The 18435-nt window shown below is 43.7% G+C and overlaps 1 protein-coding gene across 2 annotated transcripts in view; it reads right to left on the bottom strand.

Moving 5' to 3' along the window:
* Positions 1 to 18435, bottom strand: part of LARGE1 (LARGE xylosyl- and glucuronyltransferase 1) — a 245859-nt gene that overhangs the window by 29927 nt on the left and 197497 nt on the right. The window lies entirely within an intron of this gene.

Raw genomic sequence — 18435 nt, 5'->3', positions numbered from 1 at the left:
TACAACAAAAAGAAGGGACACATTAACACTTACAGCTGCTCTCTCACATATTCCATCACAGACTGTGAGCTATTGCAAACTGGAGCCATTATGTACATCTAAAGCCAAAACTGTTGCAACCTTTCCCTTCTCTACACAAAATAAAATGAAAAAAAAAAGGAAAACGCTTTTGACATTTTGGGATCTATTTGTAAACAATTTCCAGAGCCATTCACTCTGTGGATCTTTGTGAACGCTTGTTCTGTGTAAATAGAGGCAAAAACTAACGTTCTTACGGTACTATATTTTGGTTTTCAGGCCAAATGTAATGTACCGCCATCTAGTGGCCATAATGTGGTACTTAAAATTCACACACTTTCTTTATATAGTATGGTAAATTGTTTTGTTTTCCTTTTATTAGTCAGATCTTTGGTTGATCTGCCTGTCCTTCTCAATACAAAGTTAACATGTCTAGTTAGATTGCCTGAAAACAACAAATCATCAATATGACTTATCTTAGTCGGCAATCAGCAGAGACGTGGACCGCACACCCTGATATACAGGTAAACACTAAAGCAAGAAACCATAAATCGTTATACAGTATACTAGATAACCTGGAACAGCAAATGTGTTAAAATGGGGTAGCGACCCTGCCCTGAGCAGGAGGGTCTATTTAAATGAAGAACTTGCCAGGCTGTAGTCGGATTCTGATTGATAGTCCGGCTTTCTGGAGTCTCTCCTAAGCTCCAGAAATGGTTTCTGTCTGCAGCTGAAGAGTGTTCCTGGAAATGGTGGGAAGGCTGCACTGATCAGAGTTAGGAATGTTGGAACCTCCTCATGCAACCACTAGGAGGTTTATTGGCAGTAGTGTATGCTGGGAGAGGGTATACATATTCAGGAGTGACGTGGGGAAGTCAAGTTTTCCTCCTGCCTGGGGGATGTCTGATCCTCATTGGCCAGCTGCCTGTGGAGGGTGACCATGTGCTTGGATGGAAACCTGGGTTCAAGGCCTAGTTCATGAGGCCTGGGGATGGAGATGCCATTTAGGAACCTGGGCCTGAATAAGGAGCCTGAGAAGCTGGGTAGAAGCGTGGTCCTTGACTGGTGATTTCCCCCCAAGGATTCAGTAGCTGCAATACTCAGTACCTTACAGCCAGGAGCTCTATTCACAGAATGCATGGGCTGCTTTAAGGCTTAGTTTACCTTTCCCACCATGCTTCATGTTACACCCAAATTAAGAGGATCACCACCTTAATCGCAGGGATCTTCTCCCTGCTGGCTGCTCCTACTTTTTTAATTTTGCCAGGATCTGTGAATGTAGAAACTACAAGTCCCATCAGCAGAGTGCGGGCAGAGGGACTTGCAGTTTTAATGGAATACAAGTGCGGTGATGTAATCAAACTTGTAGTCCATTGACACTTCTTCCCATCTATGCTACTGCATGTCCATACCTCAATACAGACATGGACGGGAGGAACAGTCTGCAGGAGCCAGAGAATTGTGCCCCATATCTACTGATTTCAGCTTTAATGCTTTACTGGCCCCAATGCATAAATATCATAAATGCACATTTTTTTCTTTTATGAAATGTGCATTTTTTTTTAACAAAAGGTAGACTTTCCGTTTAATGGTTAGTGTTTATACTGGTGCAGGCGGTTGCACTGCGGGCGGGGGGGTTGCGTGGCTACGGTGCAATTGACTCTCCTCCCTGCTGGGAGCCCGCTGCGTGCTGTGGTCTGTGTCCCTCCAGATCGCTGCTGCTGCTCTCCCACGCCTGTATCGGAAGAGGCAGCAGGGTCAGGGATCAGAGGGGACACAGAGCAGGTCCACGGGCTGGCGCCCAGCGGGGAGGAGAAAGCTGTCAGGAGGCAGAGTGGGGGAGAACTGCAGGACGATCAGCAAATATGTGAATTATTTGCTGATTGTTCCCTGTAATATTCAAACATCGCAGTGATCAGTACTGGTCACTACGATGTTTGTAAATAATTGAGGACAAAGTACTCAGATATTGTGACCCCAATTATGAATGAACAGGAAGTGCTATACATCACTTCCTGTTCATTCATGATTGTGGACGAAGGCTCTGTTTACTATCCCCTCGATTTGTGAATTAACAGAGAGCCTCTGTACTGAGTGCTTCCTGTTTATTGAGTGCTGGGGCTGCAGAAAAAGATTGAGGACTCTGTGTCCTTAATCTTTTTTATTTCAAAAGGGAATTATCAGGGGTCTGTTTAGGGCTAACTGCCCCTAACAGTAAAGTAAAAAAACAAAAACTATATATTACAGTATCTTAATACAATTATTAAGAAAAAAAAAAAAGGTGGGGAAAAAGTCATTTTCCCTTTCGGCCCAACAAATTTTTATGTGGGAGGTGTGTTGGAGTACCACTAATTTCAATGGCACCACAGACGCTCCTTCTGCACCTGTACAATCGCTTAATGTGCATTCCAGTGTGGGGCGATTGCAAAAAACTGTGCATGCAGTTTTATTCTGAAGTAAACTTGTAAACTTTATGTTTGTAACTCCATTTGTGTATATTATTTTAAATTAAGGATGGTATTTATATTTCTCTTTATCCGATTAGTTGCAGCCCTAAATAAATTTACTGCAAAAGATCACCAGTGTGGAAGTCAGATAATCGGTCACCACTGGTGGGTCAGGGAGTGCTTTGGGGCAGCTATGGAACTCTGTACCCTAGATTAGACAGGCTAGGAGAGCTCATTTCATCCAGCGGCTCCTTCGGCGGGGGGGCGGGGATTCACATCAAAAATTGCCCTTAACTAAACTTTAACTCAAAATGTGTTCTCAGTGGAAATGCATTATAGCCGCACATAATGGAGGGAGCACAGAATGTTCTGAGCACTGCCGCAAACCCAAACACGCCATAAACATCTACAGAGAACATACAAAGGAGAAAAATATATGTTCTTTTTAGAATGAACACTGACGGATTACCTGCATTCACACATTCAGGGTTTTGTGAAATACACAGACCTCTATCCGTGCTTTACTTTGCACTTCGCCTACAGGTGACGCTAGGTCCCTGCTGATAGGTCCCCATGGAGCTCTGTTGTAAACGCTTTTAGATGAGAAAAATGGATATTGACAACTTTTTACATACATTGAAAACCTTACAAAAATGTAACATTATCCTTGTTTGGACAGCATAAGAGGAGTAGGGAGTGGTTCACTTACCCCGCAGCCAATTGCTATGTCTAGTAGGTATGTTTTCTACACATCTAAATGGTTTAACCTCCTCCTGACCACAATCTGTAGATTAACATTCTCAGCCATTGTGTGCCAATGCCGAGAGAGGATTAATCTGGATTCCATGCACAGGTGTGCGCTCCTAGTCCTGAAACCACCCAGTCACTGACAGCTGCAGATCTTGTGCTAGCAATCGGGAACCACTCAGTGTTTTTCCTGATCATAGGATCACCATGGGATCACATGGGAATTGGTTGCAAATAAACCTGCCAGCTGCGGCTGTTAATTGTGCCCCTTTCTCTTCACCGCATATACATAAATAAATAAAATGAATGAATTAAATCTGAATTAAGATGAATTAATTAATGCACTTAATCTGAGCCAAAAGGCAAAGAAGCGATAAAGATTAATTAATTAAAAAATAAAAAACACGTTGAAAACTATTAATCGTAAAATGCACTTGATTTTGTCACCTTAAATGAAAAACACAACCAGGGGAGGAGGTTTATTACAATATGTCCCTTGCAGAAATACAGCCCTGATGAACAGAGCGCAAATCCCCTGAAACGTGGCAGATTTCAAAGGGTGGATGTTTAGTCAAGTAATCCCCTATATAAAGTACAGTAAACTCGCCATTATCCGGCATTCAAGCAACCAGAACTCTGAAGCAACCAGAGAAAAAAAAAATCGAAGACATAACATGTCCTCAATTTTTTTACCAGTTGCTTGATAGACATGTGCAAACTAAAATATTATGTTAGCAACTAAATTTATTTATTTGCTAACGAAATTATCTGTTTACATCTTGCTGCAGCCGACAGCTAGATTGCTCAGTTGGCAGGTGAATGTAAGCAACGGACAGTGGGTGTGTGCAATAGCCAGCCTGCTATTGCCTATGGCAATTTGAAATAGCCAATAGCCGAAATAAAGAAACGAGTGCAGCCACCACATTTAAAGACTGGTAAGCTGCAATATATAAAATTTTTATTTTATTGTTTAAAGTAGATGTAACCCGAATGCTAACTTAACGTTCTAACAACAGCTGTAAACAATGGAAGTGAATTATAAAGAAATATAGGTTCACTGTGTACAGAATATAAACTGGCAGAAAAGGGGAAGGAGCAGCTAAGGGCGTGCTGATATTATAAGTCCAGAAAAAATTGTAGTTATGTCCTGGAACATTACCCAGAAGCCTCTCTGTTAAAGAAAACTTTGCAAATGAACTCGAAGTTTGACTTTACTGGCAGATAATAATAACCCCTAATCAGAGGTACAGTCACTCCTTATAATACCCGGCCGCAGCGTATATTCAGTCTACGTTACATCTCCGTATTGATCCCTCCTGACACTTTTCTTAACTCTGACTGCTGCTCCGTCCGATAAATTCCCGTACAGCCACTCAGCCGGTTACAAGTGTCATTATTATGCGCAAGGCGCTGTAACGCTGCAGACAGAATTCCGCTCGATATCTCTAGACATTAGTCTGAGATTCTAATCTTTAACCTAATCACCGATGGGGCGATGTGGAGTATACACTGACAAACAAACAAAAAATAAAGTTTACTTGTACAGTCGCAGCGATATACGAAATTCATTTTTTAATTCATTATTCATTGAGGTCTGTGTTGTAAAGCTAGCTCAGAAGTGGAAAGATATTTCATCCAATATGAAAGACAGGAAATGTATTTAATCATTCTCCAACTGATTATAGTACGCTAAAAACGGTAGCGGGCCAACGCGGCTGTTGGGTTAAGCAAGGCGTGCCCTGAAGGACGGGAAGAAGAAAAGTGTTACAAATTTCGTAGATGGTAATGAGTTGGAAAATGATTAATTGTTTTCTCTCGTCTGGGAAAAAAGCTCATCCCATTTCTGGCTATCTTCATCCCGCCTTCAAGGTAGCTGTATGTTCTTGAATTGAAGAGCCCGACTTTTCTATGGCATCATCAAAAACATAATCTTTATCCAATGCACAATCTGGCAAGGGCGGTTATTAATGGTCAGATGACCCAATGAGCACAACAAAGTGATGAAACTTCTCACCGGGATAACAATACTGTGCCAACAAGGACTCCATCTTCTTTTCTCTCCAGTAGGATGGCGCCATCTTTGTTCATGCACCATCCAGGATTACTAGGACTACTTTTCTATGGCATCATCAAAAACATATTCCATATCCAATGCAGAATTTGGCAAGGGCAGTCATTAAGGGTCAGATGAGCCAAGGAGCACAACAAAATGATGAAACTTCTCACCGAGATCACAATACTGTGCCAACAAGGCCTCCATCTGCTTTTCTCTCCAGAAGGATGGCGCCATATTTGTTGGCAGTTCCAGGTTTACTATGACTACTCCAAGACTGAGATTACACAGTAATGTAAATCCTGTTGCCGGTATAGTTCTCCCAGTGTTCACACATGTCTGATCAGCCTCTGCTGCAGTCTCTCACCTTGGACTTATTACAAAGAGGAGTCTGATTAAATGCTTCTTCCTGTCTGCAGCAGAATGATGACTGTCTTGATGACCTCTGTCTAGGCAAAGTCACTGGAATGGAGCTCAAGGACAGCTTTTAAAAGATAAAAAGTGGAACCTTTTTCAAAAAATTATACTGTTGCTGTTTAATTTTACTGTGAGTCAGCGATGAGGTATGGTGACGTCACCCATGGCTCACGGAAGCATCCGCAGCCAGGGCCGAGGTATATATATATATTTTTTGCAACAGGTTTATTTTTACATCCCCTTTGCAGGTGATTTGACTTTGGGGTGTAGGGGGCTTTCAATAGGGCAGACCTTCCATTTTAATAGCTGCTATGGGACTCCAAAAACAACCCAGCCAGATAAAAGCTGCCTAAAGCCAGGTCAGGAAATCATACAGTACATTTGACTTTGATGAAAACTGCTTATTTCAAATCATTTGCTTCTTTAAACAGACTTGAAAAGAATCATTTCAAATGTAATATCATTTTAGCGCATATGCTGATGATGCGCTTTCTACTGTATGCGGGAAGAAATTACGTTCCTATAAAGTAAACCTTTAATCTCCGAAATGAGAGAAGAATCCTTTCATCTACAGTCTGAGATTGTGTTATTTGTTCACCATGGTGGTCATTAATGAGAAATATGGAAACACAGAATGGGCTAGGGGGTATGCGCGAAGACAGATCCCATATAGAATGTCCTTGTAACATAAAATACAATGCATTGGCTCAATCCACCTGACTGGGTCCAAGAACAAGTGACCTGCATAAGGAGTCCTTCTCAATTGGTGTCAAAGGATTTATTTTTTAACTTGGAAAGAAAGCTTGTAGCACTCTGTCACTTTTAACTAGACTCGCTCTGTAATGTTCCACCACTTATCTAGGTGGCTTCCTCGACTGAAGGAGCCACTCGGATGAGTGTGAATATCTTCAACCCTAGGCTGATGCCACGTGGGCTCTGACACAGCACCAGTGGCAGTGATGCAGGAGAGCATACCACTTACCTCTATGGAATGGCTCTTGCACCGGCCCTGAACACTGCTGAATCGGGCCTGCTACAACGGAGCAGTGAAGAAGCAACATCCTGCAGGTTTTGGTAAGGAGTGATTCCATAGAGACAAGCAAGTAGTAATTTCACAATCTAGGTCAACAGCATCAAGATCACCTATGTGACATCTGCCTTACAGAATAAATACAGTTAAATTGAATTTATTACTACTAGCTATACTATGACCTGGGGAGAAAAAACCTTCAAGGAATATAGGGAGGGAACATTTTTATTCAGGTATCACTCAGTTTTCAACTCCATTTCAGCTGCAAGACAACAGCAAAGACCCCCTGACTGTATCATGTTTGTTCCACATTTGCCATCTGCTTCTACCTCCTTATCATTCAACAAATAGACATCCTTTGGCAGCTTACTTGCTTTGCCAAAGCTGGTTGTCACCAGCATTGGCTGCACATGATTGCCCTGTATTGGCTTCCTGATAGTGACAACAGTGAACCATTCCTGAGCTATGTGTGTCCCCATAGCTGCTTGTACTATGCACCAGCAGGGCATGTGATAAGGTGACAATACCAGAGCCAAACCAAGAAAGAGCCGTCACCCCATAACCAGAACAACGAACTTCACGGCAGGATCACCTGGTATTGTTTAATGAAAAGTTCAGGTTTAAAAATACTAAAAACCTTTGAGATGACACTGACATGTAGTGACTGAACTTACTTTAAGGCTTCAATCTTCCAAGCAACACTGCAGTAAGAGTACCACTTCTGCTAACTATAGGCTACAATCAGAGAGAGGATCTGTCCGAAAATCTTGAATTCCACCTGGAAAATCCCTTTAATCAATACAGCCTTTGTCATTTCTGTCTGACCATGTTTAATCAGAACAAGACTCTGTGCTTGCTGCAATTTACATGTCACAGGGCCGAGGTATCGGAGAAAGGACAGGAGGAATACGCACTTGTCACTGAGTCAAAGTGAATTCTTAACAGAGTGTTCTCTTATTAATAAAGTCTGCATGTGGTAAGGAATCTGCATTTTGGAACAGTCTGTCCCTCTGTCTTCCATCATTAAAATCCAGAGAATAATCAATTCACAATGATAATAGGTTAAAATGATGAAATACAATGTACAGTACCCAATGTCTAAGTACACTTAAAGGGTAACTCCACCTGTAAACACTTATGATTTAGCTGATCTTCTAAGCCAAGGTAGAAAAAAAATCATCTGTTCCAGCAGTATTAATTTCCTATTTTGTTCTATTGTGCCTGTGTGTGGCATCTTTCATTGTACAGAGGCAGAACATGTTCATATTTGGTTTGGGAAAACTGTGGTAACAATGTTGTGTGAACATGCAATATTCAAAGCACAACTGCACTTTTTGCAATTTCTTTGTTAAACAGTCCCCCTGCAGCTGTAAAAATAAAAAAAAAGCAGATTGGGCTTTCAATTCAGACAACCCTACACTGACCTCCATAGCATCAATTACATTATGGTGGAATTAATAGTAATTCCACCATTTAAACATTTACATTATGGTGCCATACAGTATATTTACATAGTTACATAGTATTTGAGGTTGAATAAAGACATTAGTCCATCGAGTCCAACCTATAGGATCTTGTTCCTAGGAGTACTACCCGTACCCCTGTATATTACGGTCCCTTAAGAAATCGTCCAAAAGTTTCTGGAACAATTCCACATTCTTTGCTGAAATCACCGCCTGTGGCAGTGAGTTCCAGACCTTGACCGCTCTAACTGTGAAGAACCCCCTTCGCCCCTTGTGCTGGAACTTCTTTTCCACCAATTTTAGGTGATGGCCTCTAGTTTTTTTAGTGGAGTTAATTTTAAACAGTTTATCGCTAATGTTGCTACCACCATTGAACATTTTGTACATGGAGATCATATCCCCCCTTAATCTCCTCACCTCTAATGTGAACATGTTTAAATTTAGTAGCCTTGTCTCGAAGTGGTATTTACATAGCCTGTTGGATAGTTGACCATGTGCAGTACAGCGCACAGACTTTAGTCAAGTGGTATTCACATGGACAGAAACATGGATGCTCCATTGTGAGATTGCACCATCGAAGAACATTGTGCCGTAGTGAGCTTTCTTTGGACAGAGGGAGTGAAACCAGTGGAAATTCACCATCGCATGTTGGTTCAGTGTTTCACGATCTAGATTAGTTCAGTATGGCCTAGCACCATGAATCAACGAAAGGTTTAAAGTGGGTAGAAAATAGAGATGCACCGATATCGATACTAGTATCGGTATTGGTGCCGATACCGAGTATTTGGGCGAGTACTCGTACTCGTCCAAGTGCTCCAATACTTACCTCCGATACCGGAACTTCTGGTCAGAGGTAGATCTCCCTCTGACCGGCAGTGCAGAGGGAGCATGGAGCCAGCTTCCTTTTCCATTAGGAAGCCGGGTAGTGGGTTATGACCTGCCTCCCGGCTTCCTTATTGGCTAGGAAGCCGGCTTCACTTGTTCCTAGGCAGCCTGGCTTCCTAACCAATCAGGAAGTCAGGAGACAGGTCATGATCCGCCGCCAAACTTCCTGATAATCGGGGCACACGGCACTCGGAATCAGCGAGTACTGAAATATTGGTACTCGTACTCGATACGGAAAAAACAGTATTGGTACATTCCTAGTAGAAAGGTTTAAGGCAGGAAGAACAGGTGTAACCAATCAACATTGGGCACACAAGATCACAACGACACAGCAAATTCCTTGAATAGAAAAGACCGACAGTAAGAGTCTCAATTTGCTTAACATTTGGATACCGGCTATGGAACCGCATTTGCCATAATGCATGATGAGTTGGGATACAGGAAAGTCTGTGCACGATGGGTTGCCAAACAGCTTGCTGTTCTGCACAAGCAACAGCATGTGGAGATTGCGACCCAGTTCTTGAGACAGTATAAAGAAGATCGTAGCATTCTGAATAGAACTGTCACCGGCCAGGAGACCTGGGTGCACCATTACGACCCAGAGAGCAAAAGGATGGAGGAGCTCGGCGGTCGCAGGTTCACCTAAGATGGTGAAGTAAAGGAAGTGGTGCACATCTGACTTCAGCATCAGCTGAAAAGCTTCTTCTCTGCAGGAATACAGAACCTAGCTGAATGATACAACAAGTGCATCATCATGCATGGGGACTAGGTGGAAACAAGTGCATCATCATGCATGGGGGCTAGGTGGAACCAAGTGCATCATCATGCATGGGGACTAGGTGGAAACAAGTGCATCATCATGCATGGGGGCTAGGTGGAACCAAGTGCATCATCATGCATGGGGACTAGGTGGAAACAAGTGCATCATCATGCATGGGGGCTAGGTGGAACCAAGTGCATCATCATGCATGGGGACTAGGTGGAAACAAGTGCATCATCATGCATGGGGGCTAGGTGGAACCAAGTGCATCATCATGCATGGGGACTAGGTGGAAACAAGTGCATCATCATGCATGGGGACTAGGTGGAAACAAGTGCATCATCATGCATGGGGACTAGGTGGAAACAAGTGCATCATCATGCATGGGGACTAGGTGGAAACAAGTGCATCATCATGCATGGGGACTAGGTGGAAACAAGTGCATCATCATGCATGGGGACTAGGTGGAAACAAGTGCATCATCATGCATGGGGACTAGGTGGAAACAAGTGCATCATCATGCATGGGGACTAGGTGGAAACAAGTGCATCATCATGCATGGGGACTATGTGGAAACAAGTGCATCATCATGCATGGGGACTAGGTGGGAACAAGTGCATCATCATGCATGGGGACTAGGTGGAAGCAAGTGCATCATCATGCATAGGGACTAGGTGGAAACAAGTGCATCATCATGCATGGGGACTATGTGGAAAAGTGATATGTTCAGGCGCTCACAGTTACTTCTATTAAAGCCTTAAATGTATTTTGCTTTTACTTTTTGCCTCTACTTCATATTTTAAAATCCTGAACAAAGCAAATTAAAAAATAAACTTGTTAAGAAGTCTCTCTGTTCACAACCCTGATTTTCAGAATTAAAGGGTTAATTCCCCTTTCTGCACCCCCCCCATTCTTTCCAACATCCCAAGCACATTTCACAGCACTGTTGCACTGTTCAACTGTTAAAAAAGCTGCCCCTGTCCCACTGCATACCTAAAGGTCCTGCATGGCCTGTCCGCAAAAACCTCTAGGTGATCAAACCCCCTCCGTCCTAGCTAAATGGTAGGATGGCCCAGACATTAGAAGTGTGCCCCAGCAGTTGCTCCCAGTTTTGTTTAAATTGCGCCCATGTGCAGTGCGCTTTCTCACTCTAGAAGCAGTTGCTGGGCTAAATGTGAGAGGAGGAAACAGTACAAAGAGGCAACCAGCCGACAAGGAGCATGCTGATAGGAGGAGAAAGCAGAAGGCCACACAAATTAGCTCATCACTGTGCTGCTTCTCCTTTCACTGTCCAGTCACACGTAACAAAAATTGCATTAGAGCAGCCTGCTGATTTTCTTTGGACCTTCAACACCAAAAACATACCTGACTCATTGTTTGCCAAAGAAGTTCACTGCAATGCATGTGTATTCACATCAGTTGTCACCCTACAAGAGGAAGTGGTAAGGAATGCTTTGTATGGCAGGATAACTACCATACAGTAAGTAAAATCACACAGCAAAAAAACTCGCTTCTAAAAACAAGGGTTTAGTGCAGTGGTTCTCAACCTGTATAACCTCAGTACCCACATTTGTCCTTGGTCACTAAGTCACACCACACTGAGAAGCAAGGCACTGCAGTACCGCAGGGCTCAAAATTTCAAGTCCTGAGCTACTAGCCAGGCCTTAAAAGTTACTCGCCACCAGTTGCCCCACCTAACCCCTACCCTGCCCCGACCTTAACTCTGCTCCTAAACACGCCCTCTTAAATTAATTATTTTAGGAAATTACACTGTGAAATGTTTTATTCAGAATAAAGTTACAAAAATAAATATTAACAACTTTTACAATATTACCATAAAGCAAAGTAAACATAAAGGAAAATGTATACAAAAATGCAGAATGGCACCAGTTATAGAGGACTACAACTCCCAGCTACACTTTATACATAAATACAGAATGATAACGGCTATAGAGGACTACAATTCCCAGCAACACTTTATCCAAAAATGCAGAATGGCACCAGCTATATGTCATTGTTAAATTATGTGCATGACCCTTTACAGATCGGTCTCCCCCTCCTGAGATATAGGAGTGTAGAGATCAAAGCAAGAATCACAGCACCCGGCCGGCCGTTAGTTCAGGGTGACTTGTGCTGCCATGGGAACAGGGACGCCTATAGCTAGACGGGCCGCTATGTTACAGCTCATGGACCCGTCTGCCTGCACATGCGCAGTAGAGAGCGGGTATCTATGGTGACAGGAGACGCCGGCTTCTAATATACACAGACACATCTCCTGTCACCTGTCTAAACAAAGACATGATCGCTGGAGCCAATCTTGGGAGGACAGAGCAGGAGGAAACTGAAAGTGCAGGATAGAGGAGAGAAGGGAGAGAGCAGATGGATCTTGATCTGCTACTGGACTTGTGCCTGGCTCGCCCTCACTTTATTTCCACTTGCCAAATGCGAGCAAACGAGTGGAAATTTTGAGCCCTGCAGTACCGCATGTTTCGGTGCACGCAATCAAACTGTGGTGCGGGAGGTGTGTTTGGGGTGCCATTCGAATGGCAACGCAATGCACCTACCGCTCCAGAACGAAGAGTAGGTGTGATTGTGTGGTAGTTTGCGATTAAAATACTGGCAGACACACACACCCACAGACACAATCTCACACACTCACATACATTCTCACACACACATGCACACTCCCAAAATTCTTTAGGGGTTCAGTGTAGGCTGCTGTGCTGTGACGATCAAGCTCCCTCCATGTGTGCGTTGCTTTTACAGCACCCTTCCACTCCCTGTAGAGGTGGCGGGAGCCAGAATGTGATGTCACTCCATCACGCGAAGGAGCTGTAAGCAATGCATGTATGGATGGAGCTCTCTTGTGGCCATACCCCTACCCCACCTCAAGCTGAGATTTGTTGCCAGGCAGCATATTTTGAATGGCTGCTCAGCACGAGAACTGACAGTGCTGTGCTTTGGTGGAGGCTGAAGAGCCTCTCACCTAGTGTAGTGGAAGGCATGTGGCGGCCCAATGAATATGGGGTCGTGATCCACTGAACATGGGGTCGCGACCCACCAGTTGAAAACCACAGGTTTAGTGGAATCGAAGCATCCATATAATAAAGTGTACCCGTTCCACCTATTCCAGAGACAACAGCAAGTGACTTAAATGTGACTCTGTCATAACAGGAGTATGAGGACTGCCATTGCAGGATTGCTTCTGAAAATGCCAGATGACTGGCTGTATCTGAATTTAGTAGATTTCAGTCATAGTCCAGATACAAGAATGAAATAAATGAGTGTCAGAAAAGCTTCAGAACTTCTCTCTATACTCATGCCATTAATTTCTCATGCCAAACAAATCTTACATACTGTACAAGTCTTTTTGTTCTTTATTTGGATAAATGTCTTTGAATTACTTTCTCCTTTCCAACAACATAAATCACTGTATCTGACATCAGCAGCAAAGGTTACCTAGCAGGAGGGAGGAGTTAGACGCAGTAAACTTCACCTTTTTCACAGGAAACAGGTCTAGTTTTGTTTCTTCTGGCTGCTGTGAGCAATGGCATCTCCTTCTCTGATGGACATGCTGGATTGTTCTGTCTGTCTGAACATTTTTACAGATCCTGTAACGCTTCAATGTGGTCACAACTTCTGCCGGCTCTGTATTGATCGTGCCTTGGATACTCAACGTGGCCTAAGAGCTTTCTCCTGTCCTGACTGCAGAACAGAGTTCTCGGAACGTCCGGCACTGCAGAAAAACATCAATCTTTGCAACATCGTGGAAGGATTCCAGTCTGCTCAGCCAGGTGAGAGGGAGACGGAAGTCTTGTGCACTTATTGTGTGGACTCTCTTGTACCTGCTGTTAAATCCTGTGTGCTGTGTGAAGCTTCTCTGTGTAAAAAACACTTGATAGTCCACAGCAAGGCACCAGAACATGTCATAGTGGACATCACCACTTCCATGGAGAATAAGAAGTGCCCTGTCCACAAGAAGATTCTGGAGTATTACTGCATCCAGGACTCCGTCTGTATCTGCGTGTCCTGCAGCTTGGCAGGAGAACACGAAGGCCACAAAGTGGAGCTGCTGGATGTGGCTACTGAGAAGAAGAAGAAGATTCTGAAAAGCGTTCTAGATGACCTGACCTCGGATAAAGAAGGGACTGAAAAGAGAGTCCTAAGTCTGCAGGACCACAGGAAAAAAGCTCACGAGGAAGCTGGCAATTTACTGCAATGTTTCAGTGCCCTGGTTGGAGATTTTAGAGGGAAGCTGAACATTCTTGAGGAAACAATTCCAATCATGGTCTCAACAGAGGAAAATAAGCTCTCCCTCTTGGTTTCTGGTCTCATACAGCAACTGGAAATTAAAAAGGATGAGCTGTCCAGGAAGATCTTTCTCTATGAGGAGTTGTATAGCACATCTGACCCAATAACAGTTTTAAAAGACCAGCTCCTTTGTGTTTCTGACCACACTGAACAAGAAACCTGCAAAGAAGTGGCTGATGATGTCCATAAAGTAGGAGGCCTGGATTTGACTCTTGTTTCAGCATTACTGCACACTGCCATCGACAATTGTTCCTCACAAGCAGCATGCATCGGGTTCAATTTTACCCACAGTTCAGCCGTATCACTGGATGTGAACACAGCTGGCCATGACATAGCCATCTCTGAAGATCTGAAAATGACTTCTTGGCTAGGGTTCAGCCAAAACTACCTGCAAACACCCGAGAGGTTCCAGTCATGCCAGGTTTTAAGCCTGACCTCTTTCTCTTCTGGAAAACACTATTGGGAAGTTGAGCGGAGTGAAACAGGTGACTGTTGTGTTGGGGTTAGCTATGCCAGTATAGACAGGCAAGGAGAGCAGTGCATTATTGGTGAGAATGACAATTCCTGGGGACTGCGTATATGGAATAATCAATATTCTGCTGTACACAACACAAGAATTATAGCGTTATCTTCTCCAGTTTCCTGCACAAAGTTAGGACTGTATTTGGATTACGAGGCCGGACAGCTGACCTTTTATGAGCTGCAGATCCCAATGAGGCTCTTGCACACATTTACCACCACCTTTACTGAGCCCCTCCATGTCTTGTGTTGGGCGCTGGGCAGTTGGCTGAAAATTAGCGCAAGTGAGAAAAATGAATGTAAGTGATATTTGCCCACAAGATTTGATGAGAGGAAGCACTGGTGGGATAAAGTAGACCTTGCAGGAAAAAATTAACTAGTACCTATCTAGCACCCCCCATCCTTAACCAGTTTCTTACCTTGGACCTCGACTTTTGGCCTTGTTCCTACACTGTGGTAAGGCATTTTGTTTTACACTCTATGGATTTAACATGGGGGTAGTTGGCACTAGGTAATTTTTCCTGCAAGGTGTATCTCTAGGCAAAGCCTTTATTTTATTTTTGGATGGAGTGTGGAAGGGTCAGACCATCTGTCAAATTTGTATTATTGCCTGTGCTCCTGTTGAGGAGATTGATCCTTCTATTTGTACTGACTACCAAGAAAGTGAGTGGAAATCCAGGTCAAGAAGAGAGAGAGAATCTTCCAATGGGGAGAATTTTCTAGGATTTCCCTCAATTTTGGGGGATTTCTGCTAACATTTTATTGCTCCTCTGAGACAATAAGTGAATGGAAATATCCCCAATGGTACACAGACAGCAAAAATCAGCCTGACAGTGGTTCTAACCCTTCCCTACTCTATTAAAACTACAACTGTTTTGGCTATACATACATTGCAGCAGGGGTAGGCAAAACTCTGGCCCTCCAAGTGTGGTGAAACTACAAATTCCATAATGCACCTGCCTCTGGGAGTCATGCCTGTGACTGTCAGAGTCTTGCAATGCTTCATGGGACCTGTAGTTGCAACACAGCTGGAGGGCAGGAGCCTGACTACCCCTGCACTATAGCATTCACCAAAAACGGAAATATCCGTTTTGGGTGAACGGTCTCTTTGGGTGGCTGGGAATGATCTTGTCATGTTACTAATATAGTAAGTATTCACTAACAATGCACAGGATATTGTATGTTCAGGACACTGACCTCTTGATGCATACTATTCATGCTAATGAAATTTTTAATATGAAACATTTCTGTTTTAATTTATAGTCCTTATTTTGGTCCCAGTGGGTCATAACTGGGTCTGTGTGCTGGTTGGAGGGGCCGGCAGGGTGCTGTGATGTTTTCAGGAAGCTATGTACAGCACCCTCAATACTCCTCTCAAGAGGCCTCAGTCCTGATGCAAGTAGTGCTAGCTAGCATCCTAGCGGAGTTGACATTCTTAAGGTGCCCATACACAGCTCGATTCTCGTACAAGAATCCCAGAAAATCCCGCGATCGTACGAGAATCGAGCAGTGTGAACGAAGACGTGCGACCGTTTCTACTGTACGGTCGCACGTCTTTTGTCTAAGGAGCACGCTAGAAAACCAGCCGAAAATTGTACGATTTTCGGCTGGTTAGAACGGTGCTCGGGAGACAAATGGCGAACGGGCCGATGTGCGCACGCGCACACTGCCTGTTCAGCATTGCGGTCATCGGAAGCCCGCCCCTCAGGGGGGCGGGCTTGCGATGATCGAGAGTACGATCTGCCTGTCCAAGATGGGCAGATCGTACGTTTTTTTAATTACTTTACAACCATCGCAAGACTAAGGTCTTGCGATGGTTGTAAAGTGTATGGCCACCTTTAGGCAGATGAATTTGCATGCAGAACTTTCTAAGTAACTTTGGGCTAAGTAAGTGAGGCTGAACCTCCATGATTGAAAGAACTGATATCCAATGAATGAAAGGTGCAGGCCAGGGTCAGTCAGGTTGAGGAGGAAACAGCTAAATGAGGCTGGATGTCCTCCAGCCAGGTAATGAGGTGGGCTCTATCTGACCTGCTGCAGCTTCTATAGCACATTGTGAGAAGCTCGGTGTGTGCAGTAAAATCAAGTGATTTCAGTGCAGGAGAGGAGTCTGTGCAACTGTGCAAGACTGGAGGGAAGGTTAAAGTTCAGCTTTAATCTTCAAAGGGCCATATTATGTTCACTGAAGTGCAAACTCCATAATTCCAGAATAGATTATAGCAGTGTGATAAATAAAGTGTATGTAACAATGAACTTCTTGTATTTGCTCTCTTTTTGTGCTTTATTATATCTGTTAAACAAAAAAAAACAGTTTTTAGGAGACTTTGTTGCCAACCTAGAAACTTGCAAAATCTAGAATTACAGTGTTTTGTTTGTTCCATACATTATTATTATTCAGGATTTCTATAGCGCCAACAGTTTGCGCAGCGCTTTACAATATAAGGAAGACATTACAATCACAATACAATTCAAGACAAGATGGTAAGGAGGGCCCTGCTCCTGAGGGTTTACAATCCATACATTATTTGGAATCGCCTTGCAATGTGCTTCTAAGCTTGCTAAAAACGTGACTTCTTCAGGAAGAGTCAATTCCCTAGTATGGCACTCTCCCTCCATGCATGCCAAGGCCCCCTCTTCTTCTGGAAGTGTCTAAATATTGTCTGTGCTGGCCCAGCTCCTGCGCTCCTCACCTCCTTATATAAGTAGCCAGAGGAGGAGCAAAAGAGAATACCATAAAGTGTCATTTGCGTGACAACTCTAGTCTGCTGGGGCTGCTGACATCACATCCAAGATGGCGGCACCCAGCGGCTGTCTCAGGGCTTTTGAATGCTTATACAAGGGAGGCTTTTACAGGTATATACCATGCATAAATATGTTAAATGTACCTAGAATCTCATGGGATGATTGTTGTTTTAATAAATAGATTTTAAACTCTCACGGGCAGGGTCCTCCTTACCATCTTATCATGATTTGTATTGTATCTGTAAAGTCTTCCTTATATTGTACAGCGATGCGCAAACTGTTGGCGCTATATACATCCTGTATAATAATAATAATAAATGGTCTAGTGACAGGGTCTCTTTAAATAAACTGGCCCCTGTAAGAGCCTCAATGCCTTTTTGGACGGCTGGCACTGCCAATCCCGCTTTATCTTGTTTGCTGAGACATTAACTCCCATACTTGCGTTGTCACTGAAACTGATAAATATTTTGCATTGCCTCCACTACGTCACTGTCAGCGGCGGATTAGCCTCGCCGTGCGTTTGATAAAGCGCTGCTGATTACGGACACAAAGAGAGATATCTTTATGAGCGTTCTTGCCTGATGAGCGTGCAGTTGCTGAATCATTGCTCCCGTTGGCATGTTTTTCTGCTGAAACTCAGAATCCGGCCTGAGCCATGCCAGGGTAACAGACACGGCCTGAGCTGTGGATGGAGAGCAGATGGTGAGATGCTCAGCTGAGTATTAAATACAATGCACTGGGGGCACTGTGCTCCCTCACTGTGAAATCGGGCCCTGTTCACCGAGGAAGAGAGAGTGGGGGAGAGCCGGCAAGGTCTAGGCGACGCAGGGGGGGAGACGCGTCCAGAGGGAAACTCTTAAAGTAGATGTAAACCCAAACTGGCGACAATTGGCATTTAATAAATAAAATTGTGATTTCAACTTTTTCATCCTTCATCATTTCTTTGTTACATCTCAGAGTTGTTGATCTCTTGCAGCCACTTCCTGTCTACATGCACCCCTGAGATGGCTGCATGGCATTTCTCAGGGTTGGTTTTCCAGGAA

The sequence above is a fragment of the Nanorana parkeri genome, unplaced genomic scaffold, assembly GCF_000935625.1.
Source record: "Nanorana parkeri isolate BGI_ZX_2015 unplaced genomic scaffold, ASM93562v1 scaffold432, whole genome shotgun sequence".
Taxonomy (NCBI): Eukaryota; Metazoa; Chordata; class Amphibia; order Anura; family Dicroglossidae; genus Nanorana; species Nanorana parkeri.
Note: the sequence above shows the minus strand (reverse complement) of the source record. Positions and strands in the feature narration are given on the sequence as shown.